At 45.9% G+C, this 19730-nt stretch overlaps 1 protein-coding gene across 7 annotated transcripts in view; it reads left to right on the top strand.

Moving 5' to 3' along the window:
* The window catches only part of FARS2 (phenylalanyl-tRNA synthetase 2, mitochondrial), a 379330-nt gene that overhangs the window by 223021 nt on the left and 136579 nt on the right, over positions 1 to 19730 (top strand). The gene's annotated exons all lie outside the window — the stretch shown is intronic.

Raw genomic sequence — 19730 nt, 5'->3', positions numbered from 1 at the left:
GCCTGCTACAGAGTGAAGGCTGACAGACTTTTTCCAGGGACCCTTCACCAGCAGCATTTGTATTTGAACAGGGAACATACCAAGTGCATGTGCAAAACCACCCACAAAAAGCACAGAAATAAGAAAAGCGTGGCACTAAATAGACATCGAAAAGGACACTTGTTTACAGTATGATCAGAAATATGAAGGCAGCGGGTTGCCTGATTCAACCTCAGGTGAGAATGTGAGCATCAGGTAACTCAGGTGTTTTTGCACTTTGCTCATGTCTGCGAATGACCATGAGGGGATATGGGGATGTATGTACACGTATAGCTGATTCACTGTGTTATACAGCAGAAACTAACACACCATTCATTGTAAAGCAATTATATTCCAGTAAAGATGCTAAAAAAAAAAAAAAGAAAGAAAATGCCCAAGTATTGATTTGGGGGTACAAATACATTTTAGGGAGTAGGCAAATTGGCAGATACAGGATCTGTGAATAATGAGGATCGAATATGCACATATTGTATCTTTTATGAGATACGTAATGAGGATTGCGTACATACCTAGTGTTCATGTATGGATATGGGTATGGATGTAGATATACCCCCTCCAAACGTTTGAGATCAAGCAGCACACATGTGCCCTTCCCTCCTAAATGCGTTAACCAGGTATTTTCTCAGAAGAGCTTTTTCTTACGTAGTCACAGTACAGCTAATAATGTCAGGAGATTTCACGTTGAGTCAACATCTAATCCGTAGCCCATTTTCAAATTTTGTCAGCCTTCCTGATAACTTACTGTATTGCTATTTTCTTCTGGGTCCAAGGTCCAGTATGATTTCAAATATTGTGTTTCGTTGTTTCATCTCTTTGGTTTCCCTTAATCCGGAACAATTTCTCAGCCTTTGTTTGTGTTTCTTGACCTTGACATTCTTTGAAAAGTACATTCTTTGAAAAGTCGTATCCTAGGATGGGCTTCAATTTGAACTGTCCAAAGTGTCCTCAGATTGTGCATTTTTCACGGGAAGACCACAGAAGTGACGCTTTGTCCTTTCCAGTGTTTTGCATTGTATCAGGAGGACCGTGTCAGTCTGTGCCTATATGGGTGGTGACAGCTTTGATCGCTAGGTTAAGGTAATGCCTGCCCTATTTCTCCACCAGAAGGTCACTTTTTCCCTTTGTAAATAACAGGTAATTTATTGACAGGGTGGCTCTCTGAAGCTCTTGTGTCTCATCAAAATTTTACTCACAGATGTTAGTGTCCATTAGTGAAAGTTGGTGTTTGAATTGACATGCTTCTACCAGGAAGAGCTTTCCCTTCTCCCTCACTTGTTTATTTATGTATTTATTCATTCAGTTGTACACATAAGGACTTACGGCTTATTTTAGGCAATGAGTTGTATTCCATTATTGTCATTTTTTTTATTGTGAATCTCTTGTTTCCCCAGATTTGGCTAGTGAGAGACCCTGCGAGTTGCCCCCTAGGCCCTTTTGATGTGTCTCTCTGGTTCTTAGACAACTTTTGTATTACCTGGGCTGATTGGAAGTGTTCTGTATCTCGATAGCTGGGTTCCAAGCATGTATACATGTATCAAAGCCCATGGAAATGTACATTTATGATTTGTGCATTTCACATGTGTAAATTTTACACAAAAAAAGACTAAAACATATTGAACTCTAGTCACCAGGGTCTTTTTTTTTTCACACAATGGTACGGGTGGGCGATTCTGAGACTATCTTCTGTTTATTCTAGCTTGAGCAGAAGAGCACATAATACTGAGGATTATGGCAGTGAGGTTTCTCACCGTTGAAGGAAAGTTAGAGATGTGAGAAAAGGAGGGGCGAGAATGAACCCTGGTTGCTAGAGTGGAATTCGAGGAGTTGACATAAATTCATGGTTTTTTAGATAGAAATATAAATGTGTTTGTGTTTATGAGTGTGTGCGTTTCCCCTACCTCAGCTCTGCCCACTTTGAGGGCCTAGAAACAATGATACGACAGTATCGGTGAGCACACCTGGTGCCCAGGTCTTGGTTTCTAAATACCATTTTCCACTGAGAGGAAGCAGGGCTCCTCGTAGAAAAGAATGAACCCACGGCCAGAGCAGGAGAACTGTAAGATGAGCCTGGTGGAGTATGTTGTTGAGCTTGATGTGATTCTGTCATATTTTTTTTCCTCCTCACAATCATTTCTGAAGGATAGAATTACATTCACTTTTTCCATTAAACCGCTTACTAAATCTATAGGGAAGTAAGAGAGTGGAGCCTCTGTGAGCGCACAGACCCGGAGAGCAGGATGTACTAACATCTAGCCATACTTCAGAAGAAAAAGAGAGATTGTCATTGTATGTGTTGTAGTATCCTCTTGCAGCCTTTCCTGAAATCTGGTAACACTTCCCCTCAATTAGACGAGAATAAATTATGGGTGGTCCTCTGCTGGCTGCCCGGCACCCTCTTCCTCAGCCCGTTTGGTGCTGGTGTCCAAGAGCCCTGCTCCCGACCCCTCTGGCAGCTCTGGCAATGGATGGCCTGTTCCCACTGGACGGGGTCCATCACCCGGGGAGGGAGCTCTGGACTCTGGAGGGATTGTGCTCAAACAGCTGCCTCTGCAGCCTCCCCTTCCCCCCCCCCCACGCCCCGTGTGCCTTTTGCTCCCTGGACAAATGACCACAAAGAAACCCACATGCAAGGGGGGTGTGGGAGCAGTGGACTTCGTTACCTTTTCAGTTAAAAGAGAGATACAAAGATAAACAAAATGCTCGTAAGACAGGACCTCCATAGCCAGACTGCCTGAATAGGTCCCAACGCTCCTACTTACAAGTTACAAGATTTCTCTGAGTTTGTTTTCTCACCTGTAAAATGGGAATAATATTAATTCCTACTTAGAGGGTAGTGTTGTCATGAGGACCAATCAGTTTAAATATGCATAGTATTCTTAGCACAGTGCCTGACATATCGTAAACGTTAAGTAGATCTTGACTATTATATCAGTAAATGTTAGTGTATTAAATAACGTATTTAAATGAAAATATTAAGTACTGTGTATAAACCCTTCTCCTCTTGCCATGTTAGGCCTTACTGTATCTGGGTAAGAGTAAACGTACCAAAATCTTATTTTGGATAGCTCTTACTTTTCATTAGAATGGCTTTGCCCACAATAAGGAAAAATAATGCCATTTTAATGCCTTTTCTCTGAGTTCAGCAGAGGAATCAAGTTGGTTTTCCCCCAGGGTGGTGTTTTCTTCTACCCATTTGAACATTCTCTCCATCCCGTGTGGAGGGATGGAGATGGTCTGTGAATGGCACTGTGTGTCTTGTTCGAACACTATTGATTTCTCTACGGTTATTTCTTCTCTGTAAACATACAAGTAATCACCATGGCAACACTGTCACTCACAGGTGACACAAATAAGACTTACATATACCTGCAAATCTGTTTAAAAATAAAATACCATTTAAAAAAAAATACCACCTTCCCGTTGGGGATCCAGTCCTCATCCTATCTTTCTTTGTCTTTTTTTTTTTTTTCTGCCCTTGATTTTATCTGCTTTTTCTTTGCCATAACTTAGTACCTGTGGGAAGAAAGGGTGGAGTTCACTTGAAGAAACTGAGGCTCCAGGGTGTTTCTACCACACTGTGGTCCAATTACCAGGAAGGCCACCACCAGCAACCAAGTCGCCCTGTGCTACCAGCTTTGCACATCTAAAACCCAGATACCCAAATGGCCAACAGCATTGTCCGCCATGTGGCGCTATAGCCAGATGCTCCTTCTTTCTAAACCCCAGTTTCTTTTTCTGTAAAATGGGCATGATGTCCTTCTAGCTTGCAATGACAGGAGTAACTTAGACCTTGCGTGAGAAGTCACTGAGTGTACAGAGCTGGTACCGGACAGTGATCTGAGGATGTAAGTTATCACTGTGCTGCTGGAGCCCAGCACTTATGCTGTGATAGTTGAGAAAGCCGTTCTTAGGGACAGGACCTCACCCTTTGGGTCGAGGCAGCCCTCTCTCTCCCAAATGGAGTGCTGGTTTCTATCTGTTAAAATTTATAGATATATTACGTCATCTGCCAAGATGTGCAATTAGCGGAAAACATAGTTTGCCAAAACACACCTTTGTTTAGTATAAAGGATAAACAGAACCATTGGGAAAGTTGTTTACTCATGGGTTCTGGAAAGTTATCCCTCAACGTGCATAAAATTATTAAGTCAAGTACTTGGAATCGCAGCAGCATGGCAGAGTTGATGGGAAGCCAGAAAAGGACATGGCTTTGCAGCCGTCAAGTGCTGCCCCGTTCAGAAGGATGGAGAGAGGCCGCTGCCATGACTGGATCTGCAACATCAATTATGCAGCATCCATTTATTGAGAGTCTGGTTCGTGCCCAGCACTGAGATGGCTCCTGCCTCAGGGGCGCCAGCATCGCTGGGGAGAGAAGCGCTTTCCAGAACACGTGCGTGCTCTCTTGACTATGAATGCAAAAGAAGTTAAAACAAAAAAAAACCACAACGAAACAGAAAACAAGAAGGGAGGAAGGCTATAGTGGGCAGAAAAGTGGAAAGCCTTTATGTGGGCTGTATTTTGCTTTTTATTTAAAAAACAGTCATGTGTCTCTCCTGCCAGCACTGCTGCTGGAGTAGCAGCCAGCATTCTGGTTGAACCATGTCCCCAGGGCATCACGCAGGCATGGCACAGGTGGGCTCCCAGCCAGGTGCGCAAGGTGTTGGGCTCTGCGCTCTGGGCCCTCCTCCAGCTGACAGCTGCTTTGTGAAAACTGAGGCTGCATGAACAGCAGTTAATGCCGAGAGGGAGGGCGAAGGGGGCAGGCAGGCTTAGGTGTCCTGCTGTGCACACCGGCTGGGAGGTGTCCTGGCTGGAGCCGGGCTCTCATTTCCCAGGACCCTTTACCGTGACCACAGGAAGGTGCCCACCCAGATTTACTCCTGTAAATCAGCATGAGGACCAGATGCGAATATCATTACTACAGTGTACTAATGTACATTAGTACCTTAGGCACTATGTGCCTAATGTGACAATGCTAAGTCCTTTCCATAAGTTTTCTGTAATCTTTATTATAACACCATAAAGAAGGTACTGAGAATATCCCCATTTTATAGATGAGGAAACTGAGAATTGTCCTAAGTTATACAGCTGTCAGGTTGAACGTTATGAGATTGCCTTGTGGAGAGGTGGTTAGAACAGTCAGAAGTTTCTTGTGTTCAGTCTCATCACCTGTGGCAGGGCCTTGGCTACCAGACAGTTCCAAGCTCGTGCATGTGGACTAATGTAAAACTCTCCACGACAAGGCAAACTTTTAATCAGACTCCATCCATTGAAAAAAAATGACCTTCACCAAAGTTAAAAAAATTTTTTTCTACTATCTTTTAGCAAAATAGGATGGTCCTTTATGTTAAAATGTGAGGCATAAAATAATGAAGTTTCTGATGTCATTGCTGACACAAGGGCACTCAACCTTGCAGGTTCTGTGATGTGATATGTCAGTATTTTTTATTATTTTTTATTTATTTTTGGCTGCCTTGGGTCTTTGTTGCTGTGCGCGGGCTTCTCATTGTGGTGGCTTCTCTTGTTGCGGAGCATGGGCTCTAGGCACACGGGCTTCAGTAGCTGTGGCTCACGGGCTCCGTAGTTGTGGCTCGTGGGCTCTAGAGCACAGGCTCAGTAGTTATGGCACACAGGCTTAGTTGCGCCGCGGTGTGTGGGATCTTCCCCTAGCAGGGCTCGAACCCGTGTCCCCTGCGTTGGCAGGCGGATTCTTAACCACTGTGCCACCAGGGAAGCCCTGTTAGTTTATTTTTGATGGCGTGTGTTTTTTCAAGGCAGGGTAACCAGTGAAGCACACTTAGGGACGTGTGCGGCATGTGAACGGTGGCTCAGCAAGGCCTAATGGGCTTTAAGAAGTAAATGTGCTGCCCAGCGTGGTGTTTTCCAGCCTTCATACGTTCATCCCTAGACGCTCTAAACAAACATCTCACCAACGAATGAGTGTTCCCCGTGCCTGGTACATAATCCCCATGCTCAAAAAAAGCCATTGTAGAAACAGAATGGTTCAGCATGCCAAATATATCACAGTTCTATCTTAGCAATTAGAATCTGTCAAAGGGATGAAGTTAGAATAAAAAGCATTTCTAGCGAGGTTACGTTCCCAGTGAAGTCTCAGACCTCAGGAGAATCAGTTGGGCCACAGTGTTTATCCAGCACCCGTGGTGGGTGCCGCTGGATGAGAAGCCTGAGGCAGGCCTTGCCCTAGAAGCATACACGCTTCTGTGTGCCCTCTGGGTGCCTCAGTTTCCCCATTTGTAAAATGTAGACGGCTCTACTTCTAAGGGATTTCATTTGTATGACAACTTAAACCCTCCCTCTGAAACACGGATGCCAGCTAAATTATTAATAAATCAGATTGTTCAGTATCAGAAACCAGCTCATTCTCTCCTGTATTTACAGATAGACTTGTTTGTTTGTTTGTTTAACAGATCTCTCTGTCATGCTTCCAGACACTGTGGTAAGCACTTTACATAAAAACGTATTACACATATATTGTTAATATCCCTATTTTACAGATGAGGAAACCAAGACCCAGAAAGGACACATAATTGGCCCATGGCCACTGGCTCTGGAGCTGGGTCTGAGTGCTGGCATCCTGGTTCCTACCCTGAAGGAGGGCACACGATGACCCCACAGCCCGGCCTGGCCTTCGCACAGGCAGGTGGCTGTTTCCACTGGGGATGCCTGTGTTGGATGGGTTCTCTTTTGTGTCCCTAAATGTGAGGCCTTTTGAGGAAATTATTGCTTCTGCCTCAGGGTTCAATAGCTTATTCATCCAGTTTGTTGTGGAGTTCAGATGCAGGAAGATGGGTTTTCCAGGAGCCTCTCTATTTCTGTTTTGGAGCAGCACCATCTTGGCCTCACCCCTTCGGCCCCTGAGAGTGTACAGGGGGCCCAGGGGAGGGGGGAGAGAAGCGGTCAGCTCCCTGCTGTCTGGCTGTGGATGCCACGCCGAATCAGAATTCCGGTTTCCGCTTCCTTTACGTTCATAAGCCCATCGTTCGAGCTGTAAGGCAGAAACAGCAGAATTCACCAGACCCTCTGGTAGAATTGGGCATCACCCCCTACCCCCTACCCCCAAACACTCCCACCATCAAAACAAACAAGCAAACAAGCAGCCACCATTTTCCAGCCGCATCTTCAAGTGCTTATTACTCTCTGCATAGGAATGTCATATTTTAAAAGAGATTTTCAAGGCCTTTTTGTAATAAATTTCTCCTTCCTCCCTAGGGTGTGTGTGTGTGTGTGTGTGTGTGTGTGTGTGTGTGTGTGTGTGTCTCAAGTGTGTCCTTTGGAGAAGGACCATCTTAGGTTCTGCATTGACATGTTTCCTTGATGGTTATTTTATCAGCATGTTTTTTTTAACCTTCCATAGATATATATCTGCCTCCAAGTAGCATTTAATGAAGAGGTGTTTGAAATAAATCTCTGAAAACAAAAGCTCCTTTATTCATCATTTGCGTGGAGCGCGGCTAGGGAGGCTCACGTGTAAACTGCCTAATTAGAAGCAGAGGACTGTTTGTGCGTGTGCCTGAGCGCGGGTACATATCGATGGGGTTAATAAAATCCTGGTTTCAGTTCCTTCTCCTCTGATCGGAATAAGAATTAGGTTACATGGAAGCTAAATGACAAGGGGCAGCAGAAGGAATGAAAATGCCTTGTTTTTATTATTGGAATAGCCCTCTTCCAGTATTCTTTCTCATTCCAAACCATGGTGCCAGAGATCTTTAGGAATAACTCTGTATAAAAAGAAAGCAGAGTTTTGTGAAGAAAATGAATATTTACTTTTTTGTAGATTAAAAATAAAAACCACCTGTACGTTTTTCTTTTTTAAAAAAATTTTGAACATCTTTATTGGAGTATAATTGCTTTATAATGGTGTGTTAGTTTCTGCTTCATAACAAAGTGAATCAGTTATACATATACATATGTCCCCATATCTCTTCCCTCTTGCGTCTCCCTCCCACCCTCCCTATCCCACCCCTCTAGGTGGTCACAGAGCACCGAGCTGATCTCCCTGTGCTATGCGGCTACTTCCCACTAGCCATCTATTTTACGTTTGGTAGCGTATATATGTCCATGCCACTCTCTCGCCCTGTCACAGCTTACCCTTCCCCCTCCCCATGTCCTCAGATCCATTCTCTAGTAGGTCTGTGTCTTTATTCCTGTCTTACCCCTAGGTTCTTCATGACCATTTTTTTTTTTTAGATTCCATATATATGTCTTAGCATACGATATTTGTTTTTCTCTTTCCAGCCAAAAGTCACACAAGAAGTAGACTATCTGAATAGGTCTATATCAATTAAAGCAATTGAATCAATAATTAATAACCTTCCAAAACAGAAAGCACCAGGGCCAGATGAGTTCACTGGTGAATTCTATCAAACATTTAAGGAGAAATTATATGAATTCTCTACAGCCTCTTTCAGAGGATAGAAGCAAAGGGAATACTTCACTTCACTCTGTGTGACAGACTCTAGGTCCATCTACTTCACTACAAAAAAACCACCTGTATTTTTTTTTAAAGGCTGTTGGTCCTTAGGATTGGCTCCTTGATGTACTAAAGCCCTAGTAATCATAACGAGACTCAGCCGTGTTATTTAGAAGCCTCGCTATAATATCTTCTCTGTAAACCACCACGGTTGAGGAATGGGGTTAATCAAAATGTGTGGTTAACCGGGAGCTGTATAACTTAGCGAGAGGACTAATCTTCAAATGACTGAAACAAAATGCATTTAAAAACCTGTACCAATGCAAGTAAAAACCGTACCAGACATCATTAGTGTTCGATCAGGACCTTAGCATCAGGCAGCACTTGAGGATGTGCTTCTGTGAAAAAAGTGGGTTAATGTTCTGGCACCTACTTGGTGTTCTTTGACTTTTGTCAATTCATTTCACCTCTTTGGCCTTCATTTTCTTCATCTATAGAATGGGAACGCAGTGGTTTCTATTTCACAAAGGTCAGTTGAACTGAATATGTAAAACAGTAAGTATCAGAATATCCCTACGTGTAAGATTATTTTCGATTGTCTTCCTATTGTAGAGGCATTGTGGAGTGGTGGTTAGTAGCATTTCAGATAAATAGAGATAAAACAACAGGATTTATTTTAATTGAGGAGATTTCAGGTGCATGAGGAAAAGGTGAGTAGATTCCTGTAAATGAAATATTTTCCAAAAGTATAAAGTTTGTAAACGTTTACTTGGTTTAGAGAACCTGTACTGCTCAACCCATAATTTTCAGTTTCCATCCATGTGGCTCCAGATCCTGTCCTTTCTACATCCACACGATCCATACTGTGTTTCTGGCAAAAGAAGATTTTATGACTAAATCTGGGGACATGGCTTCCGTTACTTGGAGATTCATAAAGCCTGTTAGTGTTTTAAATGTTCTGAGATGTCTTACTGTAAGAAACCTGAAACTAGCATTTCCCTAACTTATTTGACCATGGAACCCTTTTATTTTTATTTATTTTTGTTTGAGAGTTGGAGTATAGGCATCCATTTATTGTTTGAATGGGTCTTGATGGCTGTGATCCCAGTATTTTTCCTATAGAATGAATAAATTATTATTTTTCAATTTTACCAGGATGTAATTGACATAGAGCATGGTACAAGTTTAAGGTGTACAGCGTCATGACTTGACTTACATATGTTGTGAACTGGTTGCCACGATAAGTTTAGTTAACATCCATCATATAGATACAAAAAAGAAGAAGAAAAAAATTCTTTTCCTCGTGATGAGAACTTTTAGGATCCACTCTCTTAGCAAATTACGTTGGTTTCTTATCAGATTAATTTGGAATTGTGGGTAATAAGCAAGAGGCAGTGAGATGGGTGAGGATCTACAATCAGAAGCTAGTGAGGACTTGGCCTCTGAGTTGCCCCTTCAAGCCCCAGCTCCCCACAGATATTACCTTGGAACCTTTCTCAAGAGAGCACCTGTAACATCCCTGAGGCCCAGCACCCCTGCTGCTTCAAGTTCACAGCTCTGCACGTGGGCTGCCCATGTTCAGGTCTTGGTGATTGTGACCTTGAGCCCATTACTTAACTCTTTGAGCCTCAGTATTTTCATTTTTCAAAGGGGGGCAATAATATTTATCTCATAAGGTTGTTAAGTGAGGTGATGTATGTTTTTAATATGTTCTGATAATGAGGTATGATTGTATGTGAATTATGAGATAACACATTGGCAGACACGTGAAACTCTGGTTTTGGAGGTAGTGGGGGCAGAGGGCGGCGTGAAAGCACTTACTGGCCTCTTATTCCCCAATTAAGATGACAGCCATTTCTGACAGCACCCTATATTTGAAGTTGACAGAGCTACGCAAAAGCCACAGTGAAGAGGGATGCGTGTGTGGCCAGTGTCCTTTTACAGAGTGAAAAACTGTCCTCCTCCAGTGCATGAGGCTAGAGCAGTGGTTCCCGATGCTCTCTGTGCATGGCATCCCCTGGGGAGTTCTGAAAAGAGACTGATGCCCGGTGGTGCCACCAGGGATGTCGGTTCTGTTCGTGAGGGGCTCCGGTACCAGCCAGCCAGAGTGAGAACCCCTGGGCCAGAGCACGGGCTCCACAGGTAATGAGGTCATGGCCTGGGCCGTCCTCTCTGCAGGCTGTACCTGGTGTCACCCTGCACGAGGACGTTCATTGGCTGATGCAGGATAGGCTGGGCACGCCAGCATTCACTCAGCTCCATCCCTGCCTCTGAGAACATATGCCCAGCAGATAATCTGCTGATCGGGGTTTGGGTACCAGAGGAGACTAACAGCCCCGTCACATTCCTCTTTTACCCCTAACACTAAATATGTAGTAACTGTCCCATTAGATTTTCTCTTAGTCAGTGGAAGTATAGCTTTTGAAAATGGGGGACCAAGAGCTAAAGGAACCGCCCAAGTCACCAAAACTAGTAAGTGGCAGAGCTGGGATGTCCCAGCTGAGCGATCGCCCCATAGGCTTCATCTGAAGATGCAGGAGGTCACTGTGCCTGGCACGCGGTGAACCCTAACTCAACGGTAACATTTTTAGGTTGTTCATCTGATGAATTGTTTTTAAAAAGCTCACAAAACAGGGCTTCCCTGGTGGCGCAGCGATTGAGCGTCTGCCTGCCAATGCAGGGGACACGGGTTCGTGCCCCGGTCCGGGAAGATCCCACATGCCGCGGAGAGGCTGGGCCCGTGAGCCATGGCCGCTGGGCCTGCGCGTCCGGAGCCTGTGCTCCGCAACGGGAGAGGCCACAGCAGTGAGAGGCCCGCGTACCAAAAAAAAAAAAAAAAAAAAAAAAGCTCACAAAACAAAAAGAAAGGGATGATTAATCATATCTTACCTTCTATGGTGTTTTGTAATTTATAAGGGCTTTTAATATATATTATCCCATTTGATCTTCATGACAGTTCGGTGATGTAAGGCTCCTGTCGCACAGAGGCGTCTAGGAGCCTGGAGCACGTAGAGCCGCAGCTCACACAGGGGCAGGGGCTCCTGGGAGACGTGGGGAAGGGGGAGCGGCCGTCGTGCGTCCTCCACACTCAGGGGGCCTCACAAGGGGCCCCGGCGGGGAGGTGTGACCTCACGGCGGATCGGAGGTTTGGGGCCACACGCACCTGTGTGCAGACCACACCTCTGCGGTCGCTCGCTACTTGTTACGTGCGCGCCCGTGAGCACAACAGCTGCTGCGCCTCTGTTTCCCCATCCGCCTCGCCCGGATGGCATGGCCTGTCTGACCTGCTGTGGAGATGGTTGCGTGGACGTGAGAACCTTACGTTGTGTACAGGCAACCAGCACGTGTGGTGGTTTAGGGAGAAGAGAAGGAATCCCAGAAGTTGCCTTCGTGGCTGAGCCGGTGTGTGGGAATATCCTGTTCACTGTGCGTAAGGGAACTCCACCATTAATGACCTTGCAATGGTACCTCCTGAGTGACGATTTTGCTTCCTCGTAGCCTCAGCGATCTTGCGTGAAGTTTATTTGATGGAACTCCGAAAAGCTTGTTTTTCCAAGTCTGAATAGTTCAAATTTTAAACTGGCAGGAAACCCAGGGTCACTTCAAGTGAAAGGAGTTGTGATTTGAGTGGCGGTGAGACACACGGCTCGGGTAACCAGTGGGGTGGAACACTTGGGTTGAACTTGGTCCTTGTAGTTTAAATTTTGGGGAGACCCAATCTGAAGAGGAGGGGCCGGTCCCCCTGCCTCACTTGGTTAAACCCAGCACCTCTCTGGTGGAGTTGCCCCTCGTGGCGTCCCGGGGACAGTTTTGATGGGACGACAGTGTGGGGTGCTCAGCGCTTTCTTCTGCAGATGTGGAAACTTGGTCCCGGAGAGCTGGCAGTGCGTCCACCAGAGAGAAGCAGACTGGAGCTCTGTGGGCGTCCTATGGCCGCTTCTTCCCCAGAAATTACTCACTGCCCATCTCTCTCTCTCCTTGTCAGGTTTGGCCTTTGACCAGACAGATGGCCCAAAACTCCTTAGTATGCACTCCATGTTTTCTTACTTTAATGAGCTTCTCTTACTGGGACTTTTACTTACTGGATGGGAAGTGTGACTTCCTCCGGGAACGGGAGGGCAGTCTGGTGACCCCACTCAGGCTTCGAGCCGTATTTACACAGAGGCTTTGTCAGCCCCTCTGTTCCAGGGCAGGGACCGCTTTTCACAGCCACCTTCCCTCGAGACTGTGAGCTCGTTGGTGGCAGGGCCGGGGTCTGATTAGCCCGAGTGGGCGGCTGGTGAACACTGGCCGTCTTGTCCCCTGGCTCCAATTGAGTGCACCTTCTTCTGCCAGCTGCCACCTGAGTAGGGCATGGGGGCTTCTCCATCAGAGCCCCGTGTTCACCTTCCGTTTACCTTGAAGTGAGGCATTGATCACACCTGGCCTCTGTGAACTGTGTGGTAAACTTTGTTGGACTCATGTGGATTTGGTGCAAAAGAAAATAACGCTTAACATTTCTCCCTAACGGGAGGAAGTTGAACTCACTGTTTTTGTTACTGAAATAGAATCTAATATTAACAGGTGGAATTTTATTTTAAATAGAGAAAAAACAATTTAAAAAATATGAATGCATAAGCTGTGGCCATTGTTTCCCTCTGTGGCATAATTCCTCCGGGTAAATGAGTAAATATTGATACCATTTTTTTCTTTAATTTTCTCATTATCTAAAACTTGGAAAATAATGTTTACTTAGGAAGTATAATAACACAATGGATACCCAAGAAGCTACCGCCCGGCTATGATCACCAGCGCTTTGCGTCTCGAGGGCTCCCCTCTACCCCGTCCCATCCCCCTGCTCCCACGCCTTGCCCGGGGCAGCTGCCATGTTTTGTCTTAAAAATTTAGGTGGTCGCAGTTAGCTTTCTGTTCCATATCCATTTCTACCCTATGACTGAGAGTTGATATTAGACTGTTTTCTGGAAAAACCAAGTCAGTAGATGTTTTCGGAAGTCATTTGCCCAATGCACCTCCCCTGGGCCCTTCTGTCACCAGCAGGATGGAGAACAAAGCTTTAGACACAGACACAGGGTGGGGTCTACCCCCCCCCACCCGCCCCCAGGGGCTAATTCTTTGGCATTACGGGGTGCCGCTGGGAATCAGCTGTCTTAAGTTCTCCAGGTTAATTTTTTTTTTTGCAGTACGCGGGCCTCTCACTGTTGTGGCCTCTCCCGTTGCGGAGCACAGGCTCCGGACGCGCAGGCTCAGCGGCCATGGCTCACGGGCCCAGCCGCTCCACGGCATGTGGGATCTTCCCGGACTGGGGCACGAACCTGCGTCCCCTGCATCGGCAGGCGGACTCCCAACCACTGCGCCACCAGCAAAGCCCAAGAAGCAGTTTTTATTACAAAATAAGTAGATGGAGTTAAAGTAAGGGCTGTAAGGAGAGTAACTGGTAGTGCATAGCATTTTTATAGGAAAAACTGATTTTTAAGTTCATTTAGTTAAGAACACAAGCACATAGATGGTAAACAGACTGGAAGTGCTTATGAGTCAAGATAATTAATCGAAAAGATAAATGAGTCATTTGCCAAGGAAATGTCATGGAAGGCACCAGAGGGATACATATTAGATTTGGTCTTATTTACACAGTTTTTAATGGCGCTGGATAGACTTCTTCCGGAAACAGCACTAGAAGCTGAGCTGTTTCCCCTGAGCCCCTTGTTTTAAATGGAGGCCTCACAGCGTGGGGTTAAGAGCACAGCCTGGCCCTGCGCTTGACCTTGGCTCTGCTGCTTAGGGGCTCTTTGACCTTGAGCGCTTCAGCTAAGGTCTGTAAGCCACAGTTTCCTCGTGGACACGGTGGGAACAGTAAGAGTGGCCGTGTCACAGGAGCACTCTGTGTGTTAGTGGGACGACCTGCGGAAAGTACCAGCGCGTCCCTGGCCCACCGCACCCACGGGTGGCAGCTGCCAGTAACATAATCACCATGAAAACCAAGGCGCAGGTGTGTGGTCTCAGAGGAGACGCATAGCCTGGAGCGGCTGCAGAGTCAGCCTTTGGCCACACTTAGCTGTGGCTAAAAGCTGAGTGGAAGTCACCTTGGTGTTTCCAGAACTCTGTGGAGAGCTTGACGGGGAAGCGGACCCTTCCCTGTTAGAACGACTGTTGAAATCATGTTTAAACCACCACCAAAAAAAAAAAAAAATTCTAATAGCTTTGTGTAAAAGGAAGAAGCCAGAGACGGAATAATGGCGGATCTTCCAGAAAACCTGCCCTATTGGCGGGTAACCTGTATCCTCCGTCAGCAACGTTAGAAAAGAGACGGGCGTGTCGGTTAAGAGGGAGGCGCTGATGTAGCAACAACTTCCTTGGAGTCAAAGCTCGGGCGCACTAGGCTGCATCACCGACGGCAGTGTAAGGTTACCTTCCTTGGGAATGTCCTGAACGGGTACAGAACTGGAGCACGTGGGCTTTATCATGGATGATAGGAAGGGCACCTGTGACGTCTGCAGCTTAGAAGGTGCATGGAGACGTTTGTATCTTACAGATCCGGAGGGGTGAGCCCAGAGCAAGGGGCCAGCTAGGACGGGCACCATTAAACCCAAATCTCATTTTTTCGACTAGCTCCTTCCCCACCCTGGTCGCTTCGGTACCCGGGTCTCGGACAGCTGTCAAAATCACGCATCTGTTGAACTGTCCGAATCTGTTTCGGCTAGAAAACCATTAAGGATGTGCCTCATGAGTGTTATTTCATGGCATCTTCACTGCAGTTTGCTCAAGTAGACACCGTCTCCGTTGTATAGGCGAGGAAACCGTGAGGCAGGTTTTCCTCAGACGAGTGAACACACCTGCAAGGCCAAGACCAAGGCCTGACGCTTGGCTCAAAGCTCCAGCGAAGCCACCTTGAGATTCGACAGCTGTTCTTCCACAGACGGTGGAGGCGCCAGCTCCCCCTGGCCCTTCCCCCACGCCCAGAAGGGTACGCTGCCCCAGAGGGGTCTCAGCAGACCCATTCTCCCCTGGTCCTGGGGGCTGGGGCCCGAGGCCCAGGTGCAGCAGGGCCGGCTCCTCTGAGCTTGGGGGCAGGACCCGCTCCCAGCCCCCACCCCAGCTCTGGCCACGCGGGGCATCCTTGTCCTGCAGACGCGTCGCCCCTGTGTCCGGCTTCCCTGCGTGAGGCCTCCTTGCACGCACGTCTCTGTGCCCGAATTTCCCCTTTTCTAAGGATGCCACCCCAAGTGACCTCATTTTAACTTGAGTGTCTCTGTAAAGACTTTTTCTCCAAGTAAGGTTACATTCTAAGTTACTGGGGGTTCGGGCTCCAGGGTATCTTCTTGGGGGGACACAACTCAATCTGTAACAGGGTAGCTGATGACACCACCAGTTGTGGAATGCCCTGCTGCTGAAGAGCCGGGTCTAGACCGTGCCTGAGAGGTTTCCCGCCCTGCAGCTTGCAGGGGAGACCAGGAGGCGAGGAGGGGGTGGTCTGTGCAGCCCCTCACGGGCCTCCCAAGTCCTCCGGGGGGATCACAAGCGGCTGAGGGGGCTTCAGGCGAGGCTGCAGGCACCACGTCACACAGCTGGTGAGAGGGACCCCTGTGCCCATCCAGATGGGCCTCACTCTGAGCACCTGATCCTCGAGGCTTGCCGTCCCCGTGGATGCACTAAATTCTTTCGTCAACTGGTTGCTGACATTTTGCTTCTGTCTTGGAGTCACAGGTTAGGTTCCCTGGAGAGCAGACTCTCAGACAGAGGTTAGCCTTCTGGAAGCTTCTAACCAGGTGCTGTCAGGGTCCACGCCTATGGAGGGGGAAGGGAGAGGAGAGCAGGATTAGGCAGAGGGGGAGGGGAGGTTGGGCTGTGAGGCATTGACAGCAGAGGCCTTGGCCAACCCCCGGGGAGCTCTGAAGCGAGGATGGCCCTTCAGCATTGTCCCAGGCGGTGGCAGTAAGGGCTCTCTTAGTCCAGCCCATAAAAAGCAGAGGTTTAAACGTATGATATAAGTACGACTGCATCTCAAGACAAACGATGATGCCTTCATGTATGCTTTCTATTATCATAAAACATACATCCTTTATATGTATGCATATAAAGGAGACACACATACATGTATTTATTATGTTAGTAAAGGATGATTCTGATATTTTTAACTCCCTTAGTACCATAATCTCAATTGTCTGTATTTGAACTCATGACACAATTTTGAATATGGATCAGGGATGGGGGGCAGTCCTTATTCTGACTCCTTGAATGACTTTTACTAGGTTTGTGAATCCCAGATGTTCTATGGAAAAATCAGTGTTTGTGAAAGTATGTACTTTTCTGGAACAAGAATTTGAATCTTTCCTCATATTCTCAGAGACATCTGTGTCCCTCCCCCATGAAGGTAAGAACCATTGTGTAAGGAAATTTAGAGTCAGGTCGTTGTTGCTTTGTAAACTGCTCGTTACCGTCTCCGAACACACAGCCATGATAGATAAAAAGAGGACGTGAAAAAGCCAGAACCATGCCTTCCCCTCTTCCCCCTAAAAAGATATTTATCCATGCACAAGAGACAAACACAAAGACAGAGCAGAGAGTGAGGCCAAAGACTCTGTGGGCTGCAGGTTCCTAGGCAGGGGAAACAGTGATTGGCTCTGGTCGGGGAGGGGGCAGGATGTGCTGGTCTAGAGCATGATCTCTGCTGGAAAGTAGGGGCAGGCGGTCCCCTCCTCTAGAAGGGGGGCAGCCACCACTTCTTCAAACTGCTGCCTGCTGTGACCTCTAGCTCATAGGAGCTTTGAGCCCAGGAAGAGAGTTGCCCTCTTCATCAGGAGCTGAGATGAGTCACCGCCATGGCATCATCAGCCCTGTCACCATCGGGCAGGAACCCAGATGCCACCACTAACTAGATCTGGGCCAGGAGCACAAGGGGAGGGAGGTACCACAAAAACCTCTGACCAAGGGGGGGTGGTGAGTGAGAGAACACTGCAGTTATTCCCATCCCAGATGGGCCTGCAGACACTCACCCCAAACCACGTGAAGAACTCTGACCTGAGCGTGTCAGCAACCAAATCCACACTCAGAATCTGAGTCACTGGAGAGTAAAGTAAAAGCAAGAGGCATTCTTTAAAAAAAAAAAAAAAAATGCCTAATGTCCTCAAAGAGATCAATGGAAGAATAACAACCATAAAAACAAGAAGAAGAAGAAGAAGAAGAAGAAGAACAGGAAATTCTGAATAAGAGGCAAAAACAGGCAAAAATGAAGTGTAAGTAGATATGGAAGAAAACAATTAGAAATATCAAAAATGAGTAATAGATTCACTGAAATAGAGAAGAAGAAAAAAAAACAGATGAGACTAGACTCAGCTGAAGGGAGAATTAGTAAATAGAAGCTGTTACTGAAGAATTCACCCAGAATACAGCACAAATACGTAAAGATTAAAACCTGAAAATCCATCAGGTAAGAGAAGTGGAAGATAGACTGAGAAGCCCCACAACATGGAGACTTGCGGTCCTAGAAGAAGAGGATAGAGGAGTCGTGGCTGGAATTTTCCTACTTGGATGAGAACATGAAGCCTCTGAGTGAAAGCACACGCTGAGTCCCGGGCAGAATATACCCCAAGATGAATGCAGGCCCGGCCTCATCAGAGCTGCCAGGATAAAGGTGAAGCCCTTCCACCCTGCCAGGGAGAAATGACAGACTCCCTGCGCAGAAGCAGCTCCGACCGACAGCAGACTTGTCCTCATTGCTAACGGGTACAGAGAAGTATTTTCCAAGCGCTGAGGGGAGACAACGGTAAACCTACAATTTTGTGCTTTGCCGGATGATTCACTAGTGGAGATTTCAGCCGTGTCGGTTCTGAGAGTTTGCTTCCCACATGCTTTCACTGGGGGGAAAAAAAAAAAAAAAAAAACGATGAAAAGATATTCACGTGCAAGAAGAGGAGAAGTGAGAGAGAGGAAGTTTCAGGAGCTGTGAAAGGCCTCCGGTTCGACCCTGCTTGCAAGTTCACAAGGAACCAGTCACCATTACTTTAAACTTGTTCCCACTTGTTAGCTTGAACTAGGTTTGCAGTACAATGGTCTGGGTTTTTCTCCTTGGTTTTTATGTATTTACCATAACATATACCATGTATTTTTTAACGTCTTGGGGCCTGTACTCTGGCTGACTGCACTATCACGTTGACCGCTGTTCTCGGGTTCCTGACACCAGTGCCCAGTCGGGTCCCTCCTCCTGTGTCTGTCATCGAAGAGGTGATTACATGCTAATTCTTGGCAACCCCTGCCTCTTATCGAATACCCCTGAATTTCCACGTTCCTTAGGTGGAAAAGGAAAAGTGCTGCGTAACCACCCAACTGCCACCATCTCGCAATGGTACTTTAACCCGCGTATTATTTATCACAGCATCTTGACTCCAAGAAAACAGGGTGTTTTTCAGGAGCTGTGGTACTTTCTCAGGAGCACCTGGGTGGTAGCTTTATTATGTTCGTTTGAAATGTGTGTTCTGAACTGATGCTTTTGACAACTTTATTGATATTTCAAGTTGAATAATCATTTATGTTTGAGTACTTGGCTCTTCAGAGGTTTTGCCATTTAAAAAGTTTTATATTTTTCTAATCAGTGATCCACCAGGGGGTTTATGATGATATCAGGCTTGGTGTAAATCAATTTATAAACTTGTTCTCCTAACAAATTGGCAGATATTTCCTTAGTTGTATGGATTTCATAGTTATATAATGAAACGTTTAATGAAACATTTTTTATTGTGGTGGTAACTTACAGACTTACATAACATCACAGCTATCTATATATATGTGTGTGTATGTAATATATAAATATGTATTTGTGACATACATGTTTAAGCCATGTAAACAAATGTGGTAACTTCTAAAAATATCTATATGTATCTAATATAATGAACTAGTTAGTGAGCCCTAATAAACTGGAAAAAATGGGATAAAATGGGGGAATGGCTACCTTTGTGTCTTTCACATCCTTAGAAGCATAATTTGAAAAATAACCCCCTATATAATTAATAATTAGAAGTACTCCCTTAATAATTAGAAATACTAACAAATAATGACATTACTAATTGAAATATCAATTTTGACAAGCCCTTACTTATTTCTCTATTAAAACAGCTTCCTGAAAGTATCACAGAAGTTAATGAATTGATTGTTCATTAAATGTGGACTTTTCTCCTCTAGTATTCAAATGGAAAAAAACTGAAATATGATATATTCAAATTGCTTTATACTAAATTGAACATTAATGGCAATGTGAGTATAATATATG

Source organism: Mesoplodon mirus (genome assembly GCF_964341445.2).
Source record: "Mesoplodon mirus genome assembly, chromosome: 12".
Lineage (NCBI taxonomy): Eukaryota > Metazoa > Chordata > Mammalia > Artiodactyla > Ziphiidae > Mesoplodon > Mesoplodon mirus.
This window is presented reverse-complemented; position numbering and strand designations above follow the sequence as displayed.